At 38.8% G+C, this 24,903-nt stretch overlaps 1 protein-coding gene across 4 annotated transcripts in view; it reads right to left on the bottom strand.

Moving 5' to 3' along the window:
* The window catches only part of LOC149532273 (protein ORANGE, chloroplastic-like), a 256,417-nt gene that overhangs the window by 209,103 nt on the left and 22,411 nt on the right, over nucleotides 1-24,903 (bottom strand). The window lies entirely within an intron of this gene.

Raw genomic sequence — 24,903 nt, 5'->3', positions numbered from 1 at the left:
AGTAGGAGACGTACTCTTAAAAATTTAAACCCATGCAGCCTAACAAAGAGAGGACACATATTTCAAGAATTAATTCAGTCATCTCTGGGGATAAACATAGGTATGAAGCCAACTCGTTGAATTAACCAAGCAACCAAAAATCTAATTTGAACATAAACATTTGCAATGCCAAATCAATGCGTTTCAATCCACAACTATTTCAAAGCCATTCCAACTCAGCTTGCATTTAGCTCTAGACAAGTGAAATCTCATTTCAACCAAATTATTAAGCTGTGAGATATCACACCAGCATCACATTTTTAAACAAAAATCATATTTTATATTTCAAGAATTAATTCAGTCATCTCTGGGGATAAACATAGGTATGAAGCCAACTCGTTGAATTAACCAAGCAACCAAAAATCTAATTTGAACATAAACATTTGCAATGCCAAATCAATGTGTTTCAATCCACAACTATTTCAAAGCCATTCCAACTCAGCTTGCATTTAGCTCTAGACAAGTGAAATCTCATTTCAACCAAATTATTAAGCTGTGAGATATCACACCAGCATCACATTTTTAAACAAAAATCATATTTTGTACCATTGAGATCAAATATACATTAATCTGCAAATTCATTCATCTACACAAAGTTACAAACAATACAATGCACTGCATTCATCCTCTGACTCTGGCCCAAATCTCTATGCTCTAAAATTTCAAATTTTCTTTCTTATCATGCCAACATTCTTCCTTGCAGTGTTGTCTCGTCTTTATCTATTCAACGTTTCCCTTCATTTCATTAATATATATTCATCAATCCTTCTCCTAGAGTGCTTTTTATAACATTTACAAGATAGAACTTCACCATCACACCAAACACCATGTAGCTTTGTAGATACACCTTTCACTTAAAAGCCCTTTGCATAATACTTTGGCACATATTTGAATAATGTAATTTACCAATTCCCTTTGCCTTCAAAAATGACCTTTTCAACAATATTATGATATTCTAACACACAAAGTAATTGTTTCTTGTGCTCAAGATTTAAAAATCTTCAACCTAATTCCAACAAGCTATGACACTAAGGTGGCCAATATACAATACCGGCAAAAATAACAACCTTAGCATATTTAATTAAATAATAATCATAATTCACCTATCTTGCAAAAAAATTGAAGAAGCATCAGAATCAAAATCTAACAACAAGTGAGTGATCCTAATGAAGGAAGATGACGAATGAACCTGGTGAGGTGACCTACTAAAAATAGACGCTCCCTCCAAGATTCTTGGAGCCCAAACCAGAAGCCAAAAATAAAATCTGAGAGCATCATTCAACTCCTCTAACTCATCTGAGCTCACCAGAACCATCCATTGACTTACTATAAATAGTAAGTCCCACTAAACAAAGACATAACCCTCAATAGGGTCCTCTAATCCCCAGTATTAGCCTACAAGGACCCAACAATAGGCTAAATCCATCCACTATCATGGTCATGCTAAAAGGAGGACATTACACCAATTCTTGTTTGAACTTTATAGCCACTCCATTAAAGAAGAAAGCATACAGTGCATTACTCAAGAGAGGATGATCGAATGCAAACAAGGAAAACTATAATTGGAAATGGAACACCCTATCCATAAAAATGAAATATCCCTAACTCTAATTATGCTTCAAATCTGATTTAAATTTTAATGTTTGCTCCAAGAAAAAGAAAAAAAAAAGCTCTCTCAATGGGTTTTTCCACTATAAAATGGAAGGCTATGAACTATTCTAGCCTAACTACAACATGTTGCAGATTATTGAGATTGAAGAAGAAGACAACAAAGCCACGACAAATGGGATATTTCCTCCCAAGTACAAAGAATATAAGGAGGGAGTAGCAAGGTTGTGGTTGACACACCAACCCATATCTTTAAAAGAAACATCATGATTAAGAGGAGCTAAAAATGAAGAAATTAAGCCTGTAAATGAAGGTAACCCATGAACAATAATGGCCAGAGATGATTAGGACCTGTTGTCAACTTTTCACACCATCGCCCAATTGCAAATGTGAACCCCATTCTTTTCTTGGTAGTTTAGTGATTTGCCTAGTTGTCCTAAGCTTGGCAACAATTTTGAGATCTCGGATCTTGATGGAGTGTGAAATTGGGAAATGTAGAGGTACGTGATGTGAGAAATTGAACACTAGAGAAAATGGGGAATGATTTAATAACCCTGACCTGGCTTATAACTTCAGCAACTCCAATTGCTTGACAAATTCATAAATTTGGCATTTTGTCAAACACTTGGCAATTAAGCATCTAGCTCCAATGTAATGAACTTAGTTCAAGATCTTGATTGATTATGCTATATATGGATGATATTCTTTAAATGATTTAGTGTTTCAGTTTGCTTCTTTCAAGATATATGGTTTTATATTTTCCAACCAGAATTTGCAATGCCAATTGTTAATGTTTGGTAGCTTCAATTGGATGAACGCATGACACTAAACTTAAGTTATATGTGTGTGTGTGATATATATATATATATATATATATATATATTGTGTGTAGTTAAATATTATATTGTTATGTGAGATAGTATTATTTGTTAATATCTAATTATTAGTTCCTGACTTTTCCAGTATTATTTGTTAATATCTAATTATTAGTTCCTGCCTTTTGTAGGAAACTAATGGAATCATTAGATTCCATATTAGTTACATAAATCTAAAATTTGAAGATACACTAATGTTTACAAAAGCTACATAAATTTGAATTTTTTTTTGAAATTGAAAAATACAATTTTTTGAAAATTGTATTGGTCCATGATAAAAAAGGCAATGAAAAAATTCAATTTTCTCCAACAAAAATACAAACATTTTCTAACAACTCTATTAATGAATGCATTGATTACAACTTTATCTTTTCCACATTTGTGACAAGTGGATTAACTTCTTAAAAAAACAATCATTTTTATCTTCCACCTCACAAATGAATGTCTAATCAATATTAATTATCCCTATCTATTTTCCTTACCAAGTTCAAATATAGAGTTAAAAACTTTTTATATTTCTTATTTTAAATATATTTATGATTAGTTATATTTTAATCAAATATAGACTTAAATGTTTTTTATTTTTTATTTAAGATAGTTTATGAAGAAGAAGCCATATGAATTTATTGAGTTAAATGTTTTTTAAGCTGTATAATTTAGATATTTTTATCAAATATAGAGTTAAATGTTTTATATTTCTTATTTTAAATATATTTATTATTAGTTTTACATTGATGTTTATTTTTGTAATTTGTAAAATGTTATTTCTTTAAGTTTACACTATATTTTACCAGCTATCTTGCCAAGTTCAAATATAGAGTTAAAAGTTTTTTATTTCTTATTTTATATATATTTCTTTTTAGTTTTACATTGATGTTTATTTTTGACAACTGTAATATGTTATTTTTTTAAAGTTTACACTATGTTTTACTAGTTACTATTTTACAATATTGCTCAAATTTATTTTTTATCATTAATACTACCCCTCAAACTTACTACATATTTTGGTAATTTGATTTAAGTAATCAACAATTTTTTCTTTTTGATTAAGTACCTGAAAAAGTTTATCGTCAACAAGTTTTTGCTAAAAATTGTAACTAATTTAATTTCCTCTTCATGCAATACTACTTCAGTCAACCATAAAAACATAAAGGCAGGAACTTTGGCGAATGCGCCCCTTGTTGAATAGAGGCATGTCTCTTACTAGCCTTTGCTAATTATAAATTAGAGATTGCTGCCATTTGGAACACACAGACCACAAATAATGGTAGTGCTTAGTACATTTGTAGTGATCCTGAAAAACCAACATGGTAGCAGAGCCAGGCTGCAAATGTAAGAACACTGTGAAAGGGGCGATGAATACCAAAAAGGAATTATGGCAAATTATGAGAGAAATATATATACAAATATGCAAAGGAAAGCAATGCATATAGATAAGTCTGGGTACAAACGGCAATATTGTACAAGAATATGAATTCAGCTTTCCTATAGGAGACCAAGACAAACTATGAACAGTCAGCCCTTACAGTGTACAGTTAGTGATTTATGATAAGAAGGAAACCTGATATGGCATGTGATCATTTGCAAAGATAAGAATAATATAAATATAACAAGCTATGTTCCCCCGAGTTTCCGGTATGGGGGCGGCCGGGGACAGCAGGACGGGTTTTCGGGATGGAAAATTTTTTTGACGATTTTGGGGACAAGGGGGGACGGCAAATGGGGACGGCTATATATATAGGGAAATTTTAAAATATACATTGAAATTTGCAAATATACATGTCATTCATATGAACATGTCATTTAAACATTATAGAACCATAACATACAACATTTGAATGCCATCTAAGAAATAATATCCGATTTTAGTACCCAATTGTCAAAATGCATATCAATATCAGTGAACACTATCCAATGAACATTAACAATTGTCAATATCATAATGTCATAATGATAAACGTGATAAATCTGAAAATCAAAATCAAAATATGCCCAAAACTATAGGCCCAAAGGGTAGAGGGCTGCCATAAAGTAATAAGTATAATGTATCATAATCATGTTCATGTTCAACATAAAAAAACAAAACATAGAAAAATGAAGCAGCCTGCTGCTCCTATTCTGCCTCTACTGCCTTTCAAGGCACTTGGAGGGGTGGGGCCAACCTAGCTGACCAAGTTGGAGGCTTTAAAAAAAAAAATTTATGTTAAATTTTTTTAATATTATGCAAACAAAAAAGGGGGAAGGCCAACCGTACCGGGTAGGGCTGGCCGTCCCCCTTTTTTCCCTCTAGCGTCCCCAAGTTTCTGAGACGTCCCCTTGCATTTTTTCACTTTTTGGAGACGGCTGGGGGACGTCTCCTACCCATCCCCCCGTCCCCAAAACACTGGGTTTTAGGCCAGGTAAATATCCCCGGGGAACATAGATAACAAGAGAAATAACTAGAGTCTCGAATCAGCAAATATAAAATGAGAACATACTATAAAAATAGAGTTACCTGTGAATAAAGAAAACAAAGCAGACTTTCACCATTCACTGCATTAAGAGATCAACGCTGCAACTCACACTAAAATTCAAATCTGCTTGGATCATACTAGGAGCAGCAATAAATCTAGTATCGCTACATGATAGAAGTGGTGAGTAGTAGATTGCTGTGGTGACACATAATCAGAGAATCCCCAGCAAGTATACCATCCTATCTTTGCGATGTAAATATTGTGGCATCAATCATACATTGTTACTGTGTTATCAGAGGCTAGAATACATAACATACATCAGAGAAGGCTATCATATAAAATTGAAGATATATCAGGGATATAACAAGACCTCTAAAGGTCATAACCAAAAGCTGCTACTTCAAAAGTATTCACAATAAGATAGTGGAGTCGTATATATGAGGCAATAGCAATGCCAACATTAGTTACATCAGAAATACAGAAATCATAAGATGGTAGAGTCTCATTGACAAATACGTATAGAGGAGAAGCATCAGTAGAGTCAAATGTTTCCAAACTTGTGCAGAAATTAATTTGGTCAACGGTTAGTATTGATATTACAAACAAATACATGTACAGTGATTTGGCATCGTATGTATGAATAGGAGGAATCAAGTATGGTCCTATTTGTATTTCTTCAAATGTATCTATGATCGAGGCTTGCAGTATTTCATCGGTAGGTGCGTTAACACATCAAACCGGCATTGAACTGGGTATCTATTACAGGGAGATCCTGTACATGAATAAAGTCTCTGCAATATGATTCAAAGACTCCGAACTTTCGGATGGTCATCTTTAAGGCACAAAAGAATATGACTTAGCCCAAGGATCACAACACGATGCATAAAGGAATGCCTTGATTAAGCATAATATGATGTGGAATATGAAGCAATTGAAGGAGTTTTGACAAAATGAAAATGATAATGACAGCAATGTTCAAACTTAGACAATATAATATTTAGCAGTGGCACTTGTATGAAGTGATCAACAACAAATCCCGTCCAAACATGAACTGCAATCATGAAAGCAATCCTCTAACTTTATCATGGGCAGAAATGGACAGTGAGAAATATAAGGATTATCTATTCTCAACAGTAATCCAGCATAGAATATAAAACATCAGATAGAAGTCATCGTTTATGAAGATAGCATTCAACAGTGGAGACAAGAAAAATAAATAAATAGAGGAACCAATGACCACATATGAATGGTGGACCCACCAAACCGCAAAAAGAATTTAGGAAGTAACGCACATTCTTACCATACCGAGTGAAGACTTGGTTGACAGGCATTAAGGGAGGAATATAGGTTACCTCCAATAGAAATGATTGAACACAACAGAGGGTTTCTCAACACAAAAAGATTCGTCCACCAAAACCCACGCAGTCAAAGTGCTGATATGATTTGACAAAATATGGCAGTTCCAAATGTTTACCGCATAGGGTAAGAAGTTCAACACATGTACAACGCGATTCAATTCAAAACAGGTACTTTATTCATGTATGCACTGGCAGATTACAATCCAATTACAATGACTACAATGATTTCTTGATCATAATTGATGATTCCAAAGTCCATCTCGGACGTATACATATACCTTTCTGAAGGGGTGACTCAAGCGTCACGCGCCCGTTCGGATACTACTCTACCCGTCGGCTACACTATACATTTTACCGACAACATCATCCCCTCCAAAAGAAAGGTCGTCTCCGGACGACAATTACAAAATATTTGAGACAAATTAACAACAAAATACATTAATTGACTAACTACAACAAGATAGATCTGTTTCTGTCGCATCACTTTCACATTCATCCTATGCTTGCACCAAACTGGTCTCCAACCCACATTGTATCTTTAGCCTCTGCTAACACAATACTATCTCCTTAGCTGACCTTGATAGCCACCTGTGCTGCTTTCTCTGTTTCCAACTCCTAGTTACACTGAGCCAAGTGTCGCCATCCTGCCTTGAACTGGATGATCAGCTCCTCCCAAGCTCTCTACGCATCCACCAAGACAGCCTCATGGCCAACACCTACTCCAAGTGCCTCCTCTGACACACAAACACTCATGCCTACAGCAGTAGCTCTAGGTCTCATCAACTGGTCACACTTCCCATGACTGATATCCGCAACGACTGGGGGTCTAGGGGCACAAAACTGCACAGAACACACCACTGTCATTTTCTGTCGATTCCAGACTCTTTTTGGCAACCATTGATGCTTCCCCTTCCCTTTGGCATCATCTGCTACTCATTCCGAACAACTTGAATCTGTCGTCGTTTTTGTTTTTTTTTTTTTTTTTTAGCTCTTCCACTTCCTCTTTCCTACAGACTTACTTTGTGAATCGGCTATAGCAATTCCTCTTCCTTTCCTGATACCCTTCATCTCTGGCTATTCTTTTCCTTGCAGCTTTATTCTGGTCACCACTCAGTACGATGGCGTTTTAGTGTCTTGAGACCATACGGTCTTTTTCACTTTGCCCTCAATCTGTATGGATAAGCCGCATGGTCTTCTTACGCTATCCCTTATGTTTTGGGCCGTACGGACATCAATGATTCTCTGTATTTCGACTTGCCTTATGCCTGTACGGTCTTCCTTTGCACCCTTCGCTATTCCACCGTACGGTATGGTCTTTTTCACTTGGGGTCGTACTGTCTATCTTCCGTACGGTACGGTATGTTCTAGTACGGTTTAACAAAACTCAATGCCGTACGGTCATCTAGTGGTCGTACGATCATGTCAAATTTTAAGCTTGCTTTATTATTATTTCCAACATAACTCCGTTTGAGGCCGTACGATCATCTGGGGGTCGTACGGTCATCAAAACTCTTATTTAATGAGCTCTCTCCCAGCCATACGCTTGTCTATCCATTGTCCGTACGGCAACTTGTTCAGCCGTACCTTTGTTCCCTATTGGTCGTACGGTCTATAATACCTAACGTCCTTGGTCGTACGGTACTGACATTCTTGGTCGTACGGTCTTCTTGTGCTGGTCGTACGATCTATAATATCTGATGTCCCACTTCCTCTGGCCATACAGGTCTTAGCCTATTCTTGTTATGTTCTTTGTCTGATCTGCTCCTTAAGTCCGTATATCTCAGTGTCAATACAGTCTTCTTGATTTCCATTCCCAAGATGCCGTACAGTCTTTTTAACTCTTGCACAATATATCCCTCAAGGCCCGTACAACATTTGTTACACATTTTTCTTTACTTTATTACTTCGCAGTGGCACTCAAAATTTATGTTTAACTCTTATCTTACATATGTACAGTATTTACATATATACAATATTTACAGTTGTTCTTTTCTCAGTTGTTCGTCCACGGAGGTGCTTTATTTCTTTCATGGTAGACTTTTAATTTCGAACCATTTATTGCATTGGTTGCTACTTCCTTCCTATTGAGTGTCCATAACTTAATTGTCCCGTTATATCCAACTTCTCGTATCTTGTATGGTCCGACCCATTTGACTTTGAACTTCCCAAGTCTGATTCCATTCCGTCTGTTATACTTCAGTACTAACTGGCTGGGTTGAAGATTATTTAATTTTAAATGCTTCTGACGCCATACCTTCCACCTGTTTTGTGCAATTTTCGTGGCCCATGCTGCATAGTTCTTATTCCTTCGATACGGCCGCTTCTGTACAGGTACCGCACCTTCGATTAATGGTATCCGGTGGACACATAGCTCTGGTGGTACTCCTTTTAAGTCTTTATACGTCCAAGCTGCTGCCTTCAATACAAGGTTCCAATCATTTCCTACAAGAATGTTCTTCGGATTTTCTTCATCACCCAAGTTCATTGTTTTCACCATCGGCTCTTCATACTTCATCGGTTTATCTTTACTGGACGTATGGGCAAGTGTTTCATCCACCTGTGCTTCTCCTTCCTTCAGTTCACTGTACTCCTTCGGAAACTTATGGCCTTCTTTTCCTTCCTCGACACTCAAAATATTGCAACTCGGAAAGACCTCATAATCTTCCATTTGCCAATGTAGCAATCCATTTACTGAATCTAGGTCGTCATCAATTGACCCTCCTAATCTCAACACCCCTTCATCATCTGGTTCCATCCTCTTTTTCCCTTCGTCATCACTCTCGCCACCGCCTTCTGAGTCTGACGACGCGGCTTCTTCTCCTACCATCTGTGTATGCAAATCGATTATAAATCTCCTACCTTCCTTCTCCATTGACAGGGTGTTCCTTTTCCAATCATGCTTTACCTTAGCTTGCACCAACCACCCCTGTCCTAGGATGGCGTCGTACCCTCTTCTCTTTAATGGAATAACTACAAAATCCAGTAAAAATGGTTGTGTCCCAATTGGTACCGGCTGCGCCATTAGAGTGCCCAAGGGTTTTATCCCATGTTGATCTGTTGTAAGTAACTTAAAGGTGGGTGGCCATAGTGTTGGTTGTCCAAGTTTTTTCCAGATATCTTTCGGCATCACATTCACTCCCGATCCTCCGTCTACTATTGTATCTGTTAGCACCGTACCCAGAATGCCCATCTCCACCACTGCTAGATGTCTACCTGTCGTAAGTGCTAGTAACATCGAATCTGTTGCTGCTGCTGTGGTTGTTGCCGTACTATCCTTTGCTTCCTCCGTTACTCTCGAGGACGGTGTCATATTTATAATAGTCGTACGTAACTGTGGCATGGTGAGAAGAAGATCATTTAATTTAATTGGTACTTACATTTGCATTATCTATTTCACCATACTTTGTTCCGCCAAGTTTCTTTTCGGAGTTACAGTAATGTCTTTTATTTGTGACTTCTCTGCTATCATCTGCTTCTCTATCTCCTCTCGGGCTTTCTGTAACCTCTCCTTTTCTTCTTCCGCATTCGGATATTTTGCCTTCCTCGCCTGCTCCCATGTGATCGCCAACACGTTCTCGTTACTTGTTTCAATACTTAATAAATTTACACTTTGTTTAGGACATTTCGAATCTTCGTGGTCCCCTGGACCACACCATCTGCACAGTAGTTGCAGTGCCTCTTTCGTAGTACAGTCCCTCGCAAAGTGACCCCAAAGATTACATGCTCGGCACTGTATCATCGGCCTTCCACTTGCATCATATTGTATTCTACTTCGGCCTCCATTGTTGTTGTTATTGCTTCCGCCCCTTCCGCGTCTATTGTTATTTCTATATCCACCTGAAGTTGCATCATTACCCGCGTTATTGCTATTGTTCGACGCTTCTTGCGTGAGTAACACCTGTTGGTGTCTTTTTGCTTTCAATTTAAACAGGCACTCTTTCAGGGAATGCCCCGCCCCCTGGCAAATGTCACAAAACTGCTTCTTCGGGCATGAACCCTTCGTATGTCCGTCCTCCTTGCAATCTGTACACCACAGTTCTCCTTTTATTGTATAGGGATTCTTTTTCAAATTTTTGAATTCTTTCATCATCTGTAGCATGTCTTTCTGTAGCGCTTTCACCTTCTTGTTTGATTCCTCATCACTACTACTACTCTCCGAGGATGAATCATCTAAATCAGAGGACTTATGCTTTTTCTTCTTACTCGTCTTTTGTTCACTTTCCAAATCCATAGCGCGAGTATACACATCGGTGTACAATGCCGGTGGTACAATCTTCATTTTCTTTTTAAGAGCCGGTCGTAGCCCCTCCACGAACCACCATTTTTTCAACCCATCCGCTGGTTGACTCTCGATCTTTCCGATCAATTCCTTCTGTCGCCTGGCATAGGTTCAGACTGTCTCATTCTTTCCTTGTTTGGTGCTGTAGATTTCTACCACTATTTAATTATCATCTCGGAGTAATTTGAATTCTGCGATAAATTCTTTTTTAACATTTTCCCATGTATTAAGTTTCTGAGGACTAGTGTCAGAAAACCAATCTATCACCACACCCCGTAGGGTTGCTGGAAATTGTCTTACCCAATCATCCTCATCCGTCACGCCATTTGCCGTCCATATGGTTTCACACGTTTTACAATGTCTAATAGGGTTGTTGAACCATCACTGTGAAACTTGGGTAACTTTTCTTTAGGGCCAGCCATTGTTACTTGTCTTTGATTCTGAGGTACTTGTGTACCCGCGTTGTTCTGAGCTCCCGCGTTGTTTTGGACTCCCGCGTTGTTCTGTGCTCCCGCGCTGTTCTGTGCTCCCACGCTGTTCTGTGCTCCCACGCTGTTCTGTGCTCCCGCGCTGTTCTGGACTTCCGTGCTGTTTTGTGCTCTCGCACTGTTCTGGACTTCCGCGCTGTTCTGGACAACAGTCTTGTTCCCAACAACCGCGTTGTCTGGTGACAAGTCTTCAAGTGATGTTCTATTCTCCGCCTGTATCCGTTCGTCCAGTGTATCAGGAACGAAGAGATCCCTCCACGCTCATGCTCCCTCAGCACTCCGAGCCGTGCGAGTTGCTTCCCTTCTGTTCAGACGCTCTCCCCTCGACGTATACAGGTTAAGGAATTCTTCCCTTGTTTCCTCCACCAAATTCAAGTGTTGTCGAGTTTCTTCCAGCAATTCCTCGGCACTCCTCAGCCTACTAAGTGAGTGCACTCCCTCCGTTTGTGCCTCTTCACCCCTTCGGTGCCCCTTGGCAATCTGCTGAAGTCTCTATCTGCGTTCTGCTTGCTGTGTTAAAATTAAAATTTCTTTTGCTGTACTTAGTTCATTCTTATCTTTCACCTTATTCCGATCTTTGTTTGGCAAATTCGGCATCAATCTTCATATCATTCCTTCGTTCCAGGTTCGTCTGGCAACGGCACCAAATGTTTACCGCATAGAGTAAGAAGTTCAACACATGTACAACGTGATTCAATTCAGAACAGGTACTTTATTCATGTATGCACTGGCAAATTACAATCCGATTACAATGACTACAATGATTTCTTGATTATAATTGATGATTCCAAAGTCCATCTCGGACGTATACATATACCTTTCCGAAGGGGTGACTCAAGCGTCATGCGCCCGTGGATACTACTCTACCCGTCGGCTACACTATACATTTTACCGACAACACCATATTTCTTATAAACTTGTATTAAGGAAATAATGGAAGGGGGAATTATTAAGAAACAACAAAGTTAAAGGTTATGTCCGATTAGTGGTGGGACCCTTAATTCAAACCCAAGAATGATGATGAGCATAACATGGGAACACATCATTTATGACAATAATGTGGAGTAGAGATTGCACATTAATTGAGAACTGCGCTTAAAGGAAGAAGGCATCTAGAGGGCATTGTTGTTCGACTACATGAGATAAGTATTCATCTTGAGTACAATTTTCAAGTCTTCCTAATATAGTAATTCTATATTATTTCTAATTCTATTTGTATTATAAGAGCTATTTGCCTTGATCTTTTCCTCTGAGAATGTTCTTGCAGAAAAAGAGGGAGTTTGACACTTCTTCAATGGTAAAGGAACTCGGAAAATTGATGATCAAAGGGAATCTGATACATTCGTCTGAAGGAGTGGACAAAGGATATGCTTCAGTTGATCTTTGAAGATCTTGATCATATCAGATTTAGGACTATGACACTTCATCAAAGGCAACTTTGGTTGAGGAGCTCAGATGATTGATTTTTAAAGGGAGTTTGGAAGTCCCTGTGTGTGACTCTATGACTATAATGGGCCTACCCCTTGTGTACATCATGAGGAAGTGACGACTTCCAAATGATTATCACTTGTATTTGCAGAAGTTATCAAAAGGTGGCAATCTTCCAATAACCTAATTTTCTATTATGATGGATATCTTACAATGTCTATACAGATCATGATAGATAATACTTTGCATGGTGGATGTTTATATGGTATGATTATGAGAATGCGGGTGCATATACCTTATAAACATTTTTGAGTACATGGTGAATGTTATGCAAATTAATGTTCTAGAGGCCATTACATAGAGTAAGTGGTGAATATCATACAACATGATGTTCTGGAGGCCATTACTCACAGTACTTGGTGAATATCTTACATCTCTTTCTAGAGCCCGCATTTGGTGAATATCACATGTTAATATTCTGGAGACCAATACTCAAATGTGATATCAAAATGGTGAATATCATATGTTGATGTTCTGCAGACCATTGCCTTATTGAGTACATGGTGATTATCAAGGGTTGATATTCTAGAAACCATTCCTCAAAGTATTTGGTGAATATCATATGTTGATATTCTGAAGCTCAAATGCAATATAAAATGGTGGATACCTTCTGATCAAAGACATTTTTAAAATTTGTCAAATGGTGTAATATTTGTCTTGTGTTTATCCTCCCTAGCTAAGAGGGAGTGTTAATGTTTGGTAGCTTCAATGGGATAAACTCATGACACTAAACTAAAGTTATATATGTATGTGTGTATGTGCAATATATATATATATATATATATATATATATATATATATATATATATATATATATATATATATATATATATATATTTGCATGTGTAGTTAAATAATATATTATTATGTGAGATATTATATTTGTTAATATCTAATTATTGAGTAGACATGTCCCATAAAGGGTCATGTCTCTTACTAGCCTTTGCTAATTATAAATTAGAGGTTGCTACCATTTGGAACACACAAACCAGATATAATGGCAGTACTTAGTACATTTGCAATGATCTCAGAAAACCAACACCAATGATAACATGAAAATGTTATAAAATAACCAAGCAAAAGACTGCAATTCAATGTTGCATTTTATTCATTCAAAACCCAAAAAAAATTACATTTAGATCCTGATTTATCAGTCGCTCTTCCTTGTGGCAATGACAATTGATCAATCATCCCACTCCTAACGCAATCTACAGTAACCAAATTATTGAATGGTAATGCAGTCGCACTCGAGATGGGTTCTAGCATCTAAAACATATTTGTCAACCACCTATTGATGCCGCCCTTGTACAGGGAAAGGTGCAATCACAAAATCCTAATGCTGACGCAACTTGTTAGAGCAAATACTCACAGAAACACAAGGCAATTTGGTGGACATAGGCCCTAATTAAAGCCGCGGCCCTGCACATTTAGTCACTGCCACTAAAATATGAAACACAAGCTGTAAATAGTGTTGAGCGGCCCTCTACCATGGAACACAAGACTCCTAAGCCAATCGCAAGGCTCCAAAAGGTTTGCAATCAACAAAGAATGCAACGTGGCATCCAATGACTTGAACGCAGGCCTGAGACTCCCACACGCAAGTCAAATAACTCAGTGCCTCCAATTCTTGATCGCAGGCTCCTTATGAAGGTTGTTGCCCTTCAAAAATAATCACAGAAATGAGTAGGGCCCCCAAACACTGTTGTAGATGGTTATGGCAACCTTACAAATGCCTATGTAAATTCCTCAATTGGATCGAAAGCTTGTGTAATGTAAAATGCAACTACTAATTTCTCCAAAACAGATAATTTCCCTTCACATAGAACAACTTCTCAATCACAGTTAACATAGAGGAGAAGTTATAACCAATTGCTATGCCTCAACTAGAGTAGATCAATCACAACGAATTCTTCTAACCACAGTAATCACAGCACAGGAAGATGATAATAATTTTTAGAATCAAATCCACAATACCTCAGCTATGGATTAAAAGCACCACTCCCAATCAGAACCCTTATACTTCAGCAAGGACAAGAAACCAACAATCTCATAAATTTCCAGAAAAGCAAATAATCAATCGGGTGGTTTTCTCATCAAATGGGCTTGTATTTATGATCCTCCAATGGCACAAGTTTTCCAAACGCAACTCCACTTAAGAAGATTCCTTAACGTAACATCATTTTATAACATTTAAATATAATAAACTACATAACTGGACTTGTCCCCTACTGCCTGGATTCAAGTCCGAGTTTGCGCGAATCCAAATTCATGTCCGAGTTCACTGCGGGTCCGAACAGGGTCCGCATTTCGAACTATGGGTTCACCCAGGTCTGTGCTGGAGTGAACCTGAGCGAACCCACGGTGAACTCGAGAGGACCCAGGGTAGTAGGGTCCGAAATGTGAAATAAAACAACTTTAAATAGCTCTGATACCGATTCGTGGCCCTAGTGCTTGGCTTCCGCATCCGATACGAACGGATGCGGGAAGCCTCCAGATGCGCTGCGGGTGCTGCCCGAAGCCACCCGCATCCGCAAGGAATCTGGGAGCATCCAGACGCACCCGCGGGAGTTAGGCGGAAAACCAATAAAATAATGTATATTTTAACTTAAAACTATGAAACATGTGACTAAAAGCATTTTTTAAAGCATTTTTTCACAATAAAACCCTAAAACGACCCTAGAAGACAACATAGAAGCATTCACAAGAGTCATTTTAGAGTTTTGTTTGCACCTACAGCCACTCCTTCATTGTGAAGCTAAGTTCAGCATTTTCGAAGAGGATCGATCAAAGAGGGAGAGATAGCTTTCTCAAAGAAGTTTAAACCATTCAAGGTAAGTGATTAATCCTTTTCTTGAGTATTTAAATGAATTTTTTTGAGTTTTTGATGATTTTTTTAAGTTCTTGAAGATTTTTTTAAAGTTTTTTTTCAATTTTTTTTTTTTTGAAAGATATGTAGAAGCAACTTTGGGTATCTATTTTAGTAGTTTTTCTCACTTCTTTCCACTTGTATGCATGATCATCGATATTCATCGTTGTTAGGAACTAATTAAAATTTATTTATTTTCTTATAAAATAGGTTGCAAAAAACTAGGCAAGAATGGATACCGGTGGTAGTGCTAGTCAAAGTTCAGTGGGGGGCCAAGGAGGGGAAGGGACTGATAATTTCAAAATTGATGTAGGTTCTCCTTTGTGGAGACATACAACACGGATATCACAGGTTTCAGGAGGTCGCTCATACTAAAGTGCAATTATTGTCAAAGTAACAAAGGAAAACCTTTCAATAGCTCATATTCTCCAGTGAAGCTTCATTTTATGGGCCCTGCTGGCAAAGGATTTGGAATATGTAAAGGCAAAAATGGTACTGGGATGACTAGCGCGGAAATACTTTCATTTGTAAGAGAACAAGAAGCTGCTGATGCATTGATCAATAGATCAAAAAAAAGCTACTATCAAGGTCCTTCCTCAAAGAGCAAGCCAAAGACACCCACTGAACCAATGGCATCCTCCCAACACCCATTCTTGCAGGTACTTGTGCCAGAAGAGGATGAGGAAGAAGTGGAAATTTTAACCCGTAAAAGAGGCCCATTGGACACCGCATTTAAAATGGGGGCAAGAGACCACGCTGATGAAGCTATTGCACGTTGCCTCTATGCGAATGGGCTTTCTTTCAACTTGGTGAGATCACCATATTGGAAGGAAATGGTGGCAGCAATCAAAGAATCACCAGCTGACTACACAAGCCTGGGCTATGAAAAGGTGCGTACAATTTTATTGCAACAAGAGAGGGCACATATAGAGAGAGACCTTCAACCAATCAAAAAATCTTGGAAAACTTCGGGTCTAACTATTGTGTCAGATGGTTGGAAGGATACAAGAAACCGGCCACTGATTAATGTGATTGCAATTTCCCCCAAAGGGGCAATGTTTTTGAAGGCCATTGATTGTGAAGGGCAAGTGAAGGATTAGGAATTCATTTCTAGAATTCTCATTGAAGCCATTGAGATGGTGGGTAGTGAGAATGTGGTAGAGGTGATCACTGACAATGCCAAAAATTGCAGGGGTGCAGGTGCTTTAGTTGAGAGTCGGTATGACCATATTTTTTGGACTCCATGCACTGTTCACTCTCTTAACTTGATCATGCAGAGGATTGGCACTGAAGTAGATTGGGTGAGGAAAATATATGAAGAGGGGGAGGACATACAGATGTTTGTGACCAACCACCACATGTCACAATCCATTTTTAGAACATACTCCAAATTGGAGTTGCTGAAGGTAAATTAATTTTTTTAAATTACTAAGTTTCATGGTTTTGTAATTTAGTTAAAAATTAAAATTTATAATTATATTGTCAATTGACATATTGTTAACTTGCTTAGGTTGCTGAGACCCGTTTTGCATCTCATACAATCGTTATGAGACGACTCCTCAAGGTAAAAGATGCATTAAGTCAAATGGTCATTGGTCATCAATGGGGTGTATGGAAGATCTCAAATTCAGAAAGAGCACAAAGGATCAGGAATTTGATCTTGAATGAGAGTTGGTGGGCTCGTGTGGCATATGTATTGGATTTCACCGAGCCCATCATCACTATGCTCCGTTTTGCTGATACAGATACACCTTTCTTAGGGGATGTGTATGATGGCATGGACACCATGGTTGAGAAGGTAAAACATTCTATACAAGCACATGAGAGTGACCCCACACAATGTGAAGCCTTATGCAAACAAGTGCAAGCAATTATCAACCATCGCTGGAATAAGATGACTACCCCATTGCACCTCCTTGCATATGCCTTATCTCCTAGGTACCATAGTGAGGAGATAGCTGGTATGCCGGGTAGAGTTGCACCATTTGCGGATGAGGAGGTTGCTGAGGGGTGCCACAAAGCCCTTTTAAGACTCTTCCCACTGGAAGAAATGCATGAAAAAGTGCGGGAAGAATTTGGGTTGTTTGCTTCAGGGTTAAAGCATTCTCCATTTGCACTAAAGGACCAAAATAGAATGGGAGCTATCACATGGTGGTACATGTATGGTCAACCTTTCAAGCATCTTCAACCTCTTGCAATCAAAGTCCTATCACAAGTAAGTTTTTTATTTTTTTTTGTAAATTTGTTTTAAAATTTTATGTTTACACTTGCATTGTAGAATTTAGTGTTTCACACATTATATAAAATTAATTTGCTTTTCATTTGTATGTTTTGTGACAACTATATAGGTTGCTAGTTCTTCTGCTGCTGAAAGGAATTGGAGTACATACTCCTTTATCCATTCGGTGAAGCGCAACCGGTTAGGCTCCAAGAAAGCTGAGGACTTGGTCTTTGTCCACACCAACTTGCATCTTTTGTCACGTAAGAATGATCATTACAAGAAAGGGGCAACAAAGCTTTGGGATGTAGCCCCTGAGTGTGCAGATTTGGATGCAACACTTCATGATCTTGTTACAGTTGGAGACGGTGATGATGTTAGTGTGGCACGTGGTGCATCTAGCATAAGTGGAACCATGCTTGGTTCAAATGATCTTTCAGCAGTTGGAGATGACAATGAGAATGTGGATTTTCTTGCAAATCCCTATGATTCAGAGCGAGACTCTGATTGATTGAATCTTCAGACTTCAATCATTTACCATGTTTTTAAATTTTATTTTGTTGGAATCTTGAACATGACCTATTTGAACTTATTGTTTAAGAGTCAAGACTAAACGCTAATGTTGGACAAGCACATATTGATATTGATATATGAATATCATATGAATTTTGAAATATCTTGAATTTTGTTTAAGGGTTCAGTTAACTGTTAAGTATCATAGATTCATAGTCATATTATGCTTTATCAAATGATTTGTTTTTGTATATTTCTTGCATTTCTTTGCATATGTTAATATATATATATATATATATATATATATATGTATATATATATATATATATATATATATACGTTTCCTCCCGCATCCGCATCCAAAATAAAAATAAAAAAATCCACGCATCCCGTATCCGCTTCGGAATTCGCATCCGAATCAGTAACTTGGTTAAATAGTGTTTTTTCTATAATACTTCTTTTATGTAACCCTAAGCGATACCTAATAAAAATATATTTCGCTCATCTAATTTCTCATGTTGAGGAGGAGGATGGTATAGCAGTAGTTGGGACTAGTGAAACCAGTTTGGGTTCCAATGATGAGGATCTAGATATAGGCAGTTGGGGATGAGCCATTGATCCCTCATTTTTTTGATGACCCATTTAACCCTTGAAGGGCATTTGATACTACAATCATTGATAAATTACGAAACACTTGTCATTTATCATTATGTTTCAAACTTTACTATTTGATGAACTAGTCTATGTTTTGCAATTTAGTAATTCAATGTATGATTTTCTTCAGAATCATGAAGATAGATTCATTAGCAAGTATTTAATGTTTATCGTTGACATTTGGCGTTGATCAATGATCAAGCAACATATATTCATACTGTAAAATGACTTAGTTTTGCAATATATATACTCACAAACCCACCCACAAACCCAAATGGGAAATGTTATTTTTGCCCAAACCCACAAACCCAAATCCATCCCCGAACCCGAATCGGCAACTTAGAAAATAAAGTGTCATATAATAATGTTAACTTTGAATATTAATTAATAAATAGGAGCACATGCAATAAATAGCCCAAACTATTGCAAGTGATGACCAACTGCCAGTGCCACCATCTGCACAGACAAATATGGCAACTGTGCCAATTAGACTTACTAAAAATAGTAAGTCCACAATTGAGACCCCCAAATCACCCAGTTAGCTCACGAGGGTCGCTATAATGAGCTGACTCAATCAACTGCAAAAGCTCGCCAAAAATGGGGACATTACAAATGATGAGTGCAAAGGAACTCCTAGTTTACAAGTAAGAATCCTTAGAAAAGTTAGGAACTTCAATTTTTCACGCCAAAAATCCTAACATGTGTTGTCAGTAAAATCTATATTGTAGTCAATGGGTAGAATTGTATCCAAAAGGGTGCGTGACGATTGCGTCACCCCTTCGAAAAAGTATACGTACATCGTCCGGAAGGGACTTTGGATCATCATTGTAATCATCATAATCATATTGTAAGCATTGGAGTACATATTGCGTATATGAATAAAGCATATGTTTTGTGTTATATCTTGCTATACTACATGTGAAAAGTATCCTTTTACCCTGTATGGTAAACATTTGGCATCGTGGCCAGTCAAACTTAGAACGAAGGAAGTGTAATAAAGATTAATGCCGAATCTGCTTAATAAGGATAGGAATAAGATAAAAGATAAGAATGAAATACACACAGAACAGGAAGTTTTAGTTTTAGCACAATAGGCGGAGCGCAAACAGAAGCTTCAGCAGATTATCGACAGACACCGAGGGGGTGAAGGAGCACAAACAAAGGGAGTGCATTCACCTAACAGACCAAGGAGTGTCGAGGAATTCCTAGAAGAGACTCGACAACGATTGAATTTGGTGGAAGAGACAAGGGAGGAGTTCCTTAACTTCTATACGTCGAGGGTAGAGAATCTGAACAAAAGGGAAGTAACTCGCACTGCTCGAAGTGTCGAAGGAGCACGCGCGTGGAGTGAACTCTTCATTCTCGATACACCCAACGAATGGATATAGGTAGAGAATCAAACAACTTTGCTTGAGGAAGATCTTTTCTCACCAGGTAACGCAATTGATGGAAGTAGGGCGGTTGTCCGAAGCAGCACGATCGTGCAGAACAACACGAGTGCTTAGAACAACACGGGTACACAAAACAGCACGGGTACTCAAAACAATGCGGGTGATCAGAATAGCGCGGGTATATAGCAGGTACCACAGAATCAGAAGAAAGTAACAATGGCAGGACCAAAGGAGAAATTGTCGAAGTTTACTAGTGACGGAACAGCAAATCCGATCAAACACTGCAAGATGTGTGAAACAATATGGACGGCAAATGGTGTAACGGACGAGGATGATTGGGTCCGGCAGTTTCCAACGACCCTACGGGGTGTAGCAATTGATTGGTTTGCAGATGCGGATCCTCAAAAATTAACTACGTGGGCAGAAGTTAGGAAAGAGTTCATAACAGAGTTTCAACTATTAAGGGACAATAATGAAATTGTAGCGAAAATATATAGCACAAAGCAGGGAAAGAACGAAACAATCTATGTCTATGCAAGAAGGCTAAAAGAGTTGGTGGGGAAGATGAAGAGCCCACCGGCTGACGGATTAAAGAAATGATGGTTTGTTGAGGGGCTACGACCGACTTTGAAGAGGAAAATTAAGCTTGTACCTCCAGCATCGTATGTAGATGTGTATAATTGAGCGATGGATATGGAGAGTGAACAAAAAAATAGCAAGAAGAAGAAGCACAAATCGTCAAACTCAGACGATTCATTGTTCAAAAGTAGCAGCAACAACGAGGAATCAAGCAAGAAAGTTTGAGCGTTGCAAAAGGATATGCTACGAATGATGAAAGAATTTAAAAATCTGAAAAAGAATCCTGACTCGGTGAAGGGGGAATTGTGGTGTACGGACTATAAGGAGGAAGGCCACACAAATGGCTCCTGCCCAAAAAAACGATTTGTGATATCTGTCAGATTATGGAACATTCCATAAAGGAATGTTTGTTCAATATGAAGTCAAAAGGACACCAGCAAGTGTTACTAACATAGGAAATGTCCACGGAACAAACACAGATAATGACGTAACCTCAGGAGGATATTGCAACAATAACCGTGGCAAAAGTGGTGGTAATAATAATAACAATAATAACAATGGAGGCCGGAGTTGGATACAATACAACACGAGTGGACGATTGATGATACAGTGTCGTGCGTACAACCTCTGGGGGCACTTCGCCAAAGATTGTACCATGAAGGAGACGCTGCAACTGTTATACAGATGGTGTGGTTCAGAAGACCACGAAAATTCAAAATGCCCGAAGCAGGGGGTGAATTTGTTAAGCATCGAAACATGTGATGAGGAAGCACTAGCCATTATACATGAGCAAGCTAAGAAGGTAAAGTACCCTGATGCAGAGGAAGAAAAGAAGAGGTTGTAGCAAGCACGAACAAAATTGGAAATACAAATCGAAATGGGAAAGTTACAAGTAAAAGACACTGCTAACACCTCGAAGAGGAACCTGGCTGAACAAAACATAGAGGAACCTGGCTGAACAAAACATGATAAGGAAGGTAATGCATATAGAAGTCTATAAAATTAAATGACCTTCTTACAATGCCTCGGTTACAAACGACGATTCTGAATATGACACCACTTCCAAAAGCAACAAAGGAAACAGGAAAGGACGGTAGTGGAACAACTGCAGCAAACCCAATGCTACTGGCACTCATGATGGGAAGGCATCCGGCAGTAGTTGAGATGGGTATCCTAGGAACAGTACTTACAGATACAATTGTGGACGGAGGGTCAGGCGTGAACGTGTTACCAAAGGATATATGGAAAAAGTTGGGACAACCTACGTTGTGACCACCTACATTCTAGTTACTCATGGCAGATCAGCATGGAATCAAACCATTGGGAACCTTGATGGCGCAGCCGGTAACTATTGGAACACAACCATTTTTATTAAATTTTGTGGTCATTCCACTAAAAAGAAAAGGGTATGATGCTATCCTTGGACGGGGTTGGTCGGTGCAAGCAAAAGTGAAACATGATTGGAAACAAAATACCCTATCCATGGAATGTGGAGGCAGAAGATTCATAATTGACCTGCATACATAGATGGTAGGTGAGAAGGCAACGTCGTCAGATTTTGAAGATGAAGGTGAAAGTGACGACGAGGGGAAGAAGAGAATGGAACCAGATGAAGAGGGAGTATTGAGACTAGAAGGAGGGTCTAATGATGATGACTTGGACTCAGTGAACGGCCTACTCCATTGGCAGATGGAGGACTATGAACTCTTTCCAAGTTGTAATATGTTGAGGGTCGATGAAGGTAATAAAGGAGAGGAAAATGAATGTACGAAGGAATACAAAGGAGAGAAAGAAGGAAAAGCAATTACGGCTGAAGCTAAAGGAAAGAACGTATCGTATGGCCAATACAAGAAGAAGAACATACTGTACAAACCCAAAAAAAGGAAAGATTCCACCGTACGATGCATGGTGAATGGACCGTGCAAAAAGAAAATGTTACATTGCACCACGGATTTAGTGGAAAGGTGTTGGCAGCAAGGAAAACACATCATACGGTTTGCACAGGAAACAAAGAGGAAGGGCTTAATAAAAACTTCAGCAATATGGAGTGAAGGTTCTAAAATCAAGAACACGGTTATTGATGGCAAGGAGTGACAACCGACGGAATTCATGGTACCAAGTGCGAGGATTGCGATCAAAAACAGACTTGGAGATATGGAAAGTTTGAGGGAGAGATTGTATAATTTAAATAAACCTAATGAGTGACAATTGCAGGCACACTAGGCTACGAAGGTTACACAAAACAGGCATAAGGCATGGCAAGACAAGCACTTGAAGTTGAACAGATTTCAATCAGGACAACTAGTGTTGAAGTATAATGGGCGCAACGAGATCAAACCAAACAAATTTAAAATAATGTGGGTTGGGCCATATAAAATCCGTGAAGTGGGCGATAACAGAGCAATAAAATTATGGACACTCGATAGGAAGGAAGTAGTCGATGCAGTGAATGGGTCGAAGCTGAAAGTTTATCATGAAAGAAATAATATACCTCCGTGGACGAACAATTGAGAGATAGTATAAAAATAGTAATTATTAATGTATATATGTAAATGTAAATAATAATAAAGAATGTAAAATTGTATAGAGCAAGGATAAAAGAGTAGACTGACGACCATATAATACACCATATAGTCGAAAAGACTTGTCTACGGCTTCAATAAATCACATGTATTAAGTGCGGGAGAAGAAGATCACACCGTACGGCTATGCGTTGGAAGGAATAGATCACCGTACGGCCATATAGATAGGAAGTGGAGCAAACTTGTACGGCTAGAGATACTGTACTATCGTACAACCAACTAGGAAGCATAAAACAAAAGTATATGTACTGTATGGATGTACCGACTTGGGGAGTCACCATACCACCTATTTAGTAGACCGTGCGGCCTTGGAAGGAGCAGTTAGTAGGCTACATAAGATCTAACATACGGCCAATTGAGGTGACCGTATGGCTTAGGGAAAGTATGGCCGACAGGGAACAGAAGATAGAGAAAAGCGTCATACGGTAAAGAGGAAGCATACAAGAGACAAAGACATCACCATACTGCCCTTCGAGAGAGGAGGCGGCAGGAAGCAGATCATACAGCCGTACGACACAAGTAACACAATTATCGTACGATAGTCTGTACAACCCAGAAAGAGCACCGTACAGTTAGCCATAAAAGACAAACATTGTCGTACGACCATTGTTAAACGAGGTAGAGGTGACCGTACGGAGTTAATTGTGGAGGCAATACATTGTGTAGTCGTACACCGTACGGTATTGACAATGAGGGACCATTGTACAACGCAACAAAATATCTTACACTAGTTCAGATACAAGAGACAACCACCATACGGACACAAAAGAAGGGTGATAGGAGGTTCTAAAAAAAAGCGACGACAAATCAAAACAGTTCATAATGAATAACGCATGGTGCCGAAGGGAAAGACATAAACAAGTAGTGAAGAAAACATAAACGGTTGGCAGAAAGAGTATGGGATTAGAAGAAAATCTCAAAAATGATGTGTTCCATAGACTTTTGTGTGGGTTTAAGGGTGTTAATTTGGTCTTGGCGGCGAAGGCGCTGCCTGTCGATCTCGCCCCGTATCGCGACAGGGAGTGCACTGGGACTCTACCCCAAGCCCCCCTAGGGACACTGCCCCACTGGGGGCATTGCCCCCTAGACCCTCGGACAGTTCAATTATCAATCGTGGGAAGTGTGACCAGTTGATGAGACATAGAGCTGCTGCAGGCACAGAGTATCTGTCTGCCAGAGATGGAGAGAGCACTAGAGCAAGCCTTTCGAGAAAGATGCTACACTCTGAGGCACTCAGAGTAGGTGTTGATTAGACTTGAGGCTGTCTCGGTGGATGCATAGAGAGCTCGAGAGGAGCTAATCATCCAGTTGAAGGCAATAAAGCGACACTTGGCTCAGTGTACCTAGGAGTTGGAAGCAGAGAAGGCGGCATGGGTGGCTATCAAGGTCAGATTGGTTAGGGAGACAGTATTGTGTTAGCAGAGGCTACAGATGCAACATGTTTTTGAAGACCACTTGGTGCAAGCATGGGAGGAATGTGAATGTGATGTGAAGGAAAAAGATCTATCCTAT

This window comes from Cupressus sempervirens, chromosome 10 (genome assembly GCF_028749045.1).
Source record: "Cupressus sempervirens isolate cs-2001-9-10 chromosome 10, ASM2874904v1, whole genome shotgun sequence".
Classification (NCBI taxonomy): domain Eukaryota; kingdom Viridiplantae; phylum Streptophyta; class Pinopsida; order Cupressales; family Cupressaceae; genus Cupressus; species Cupressus sempervirens.
This window is presented reverse-complemented; position numbering and strand designations above follow the sequence as displayed.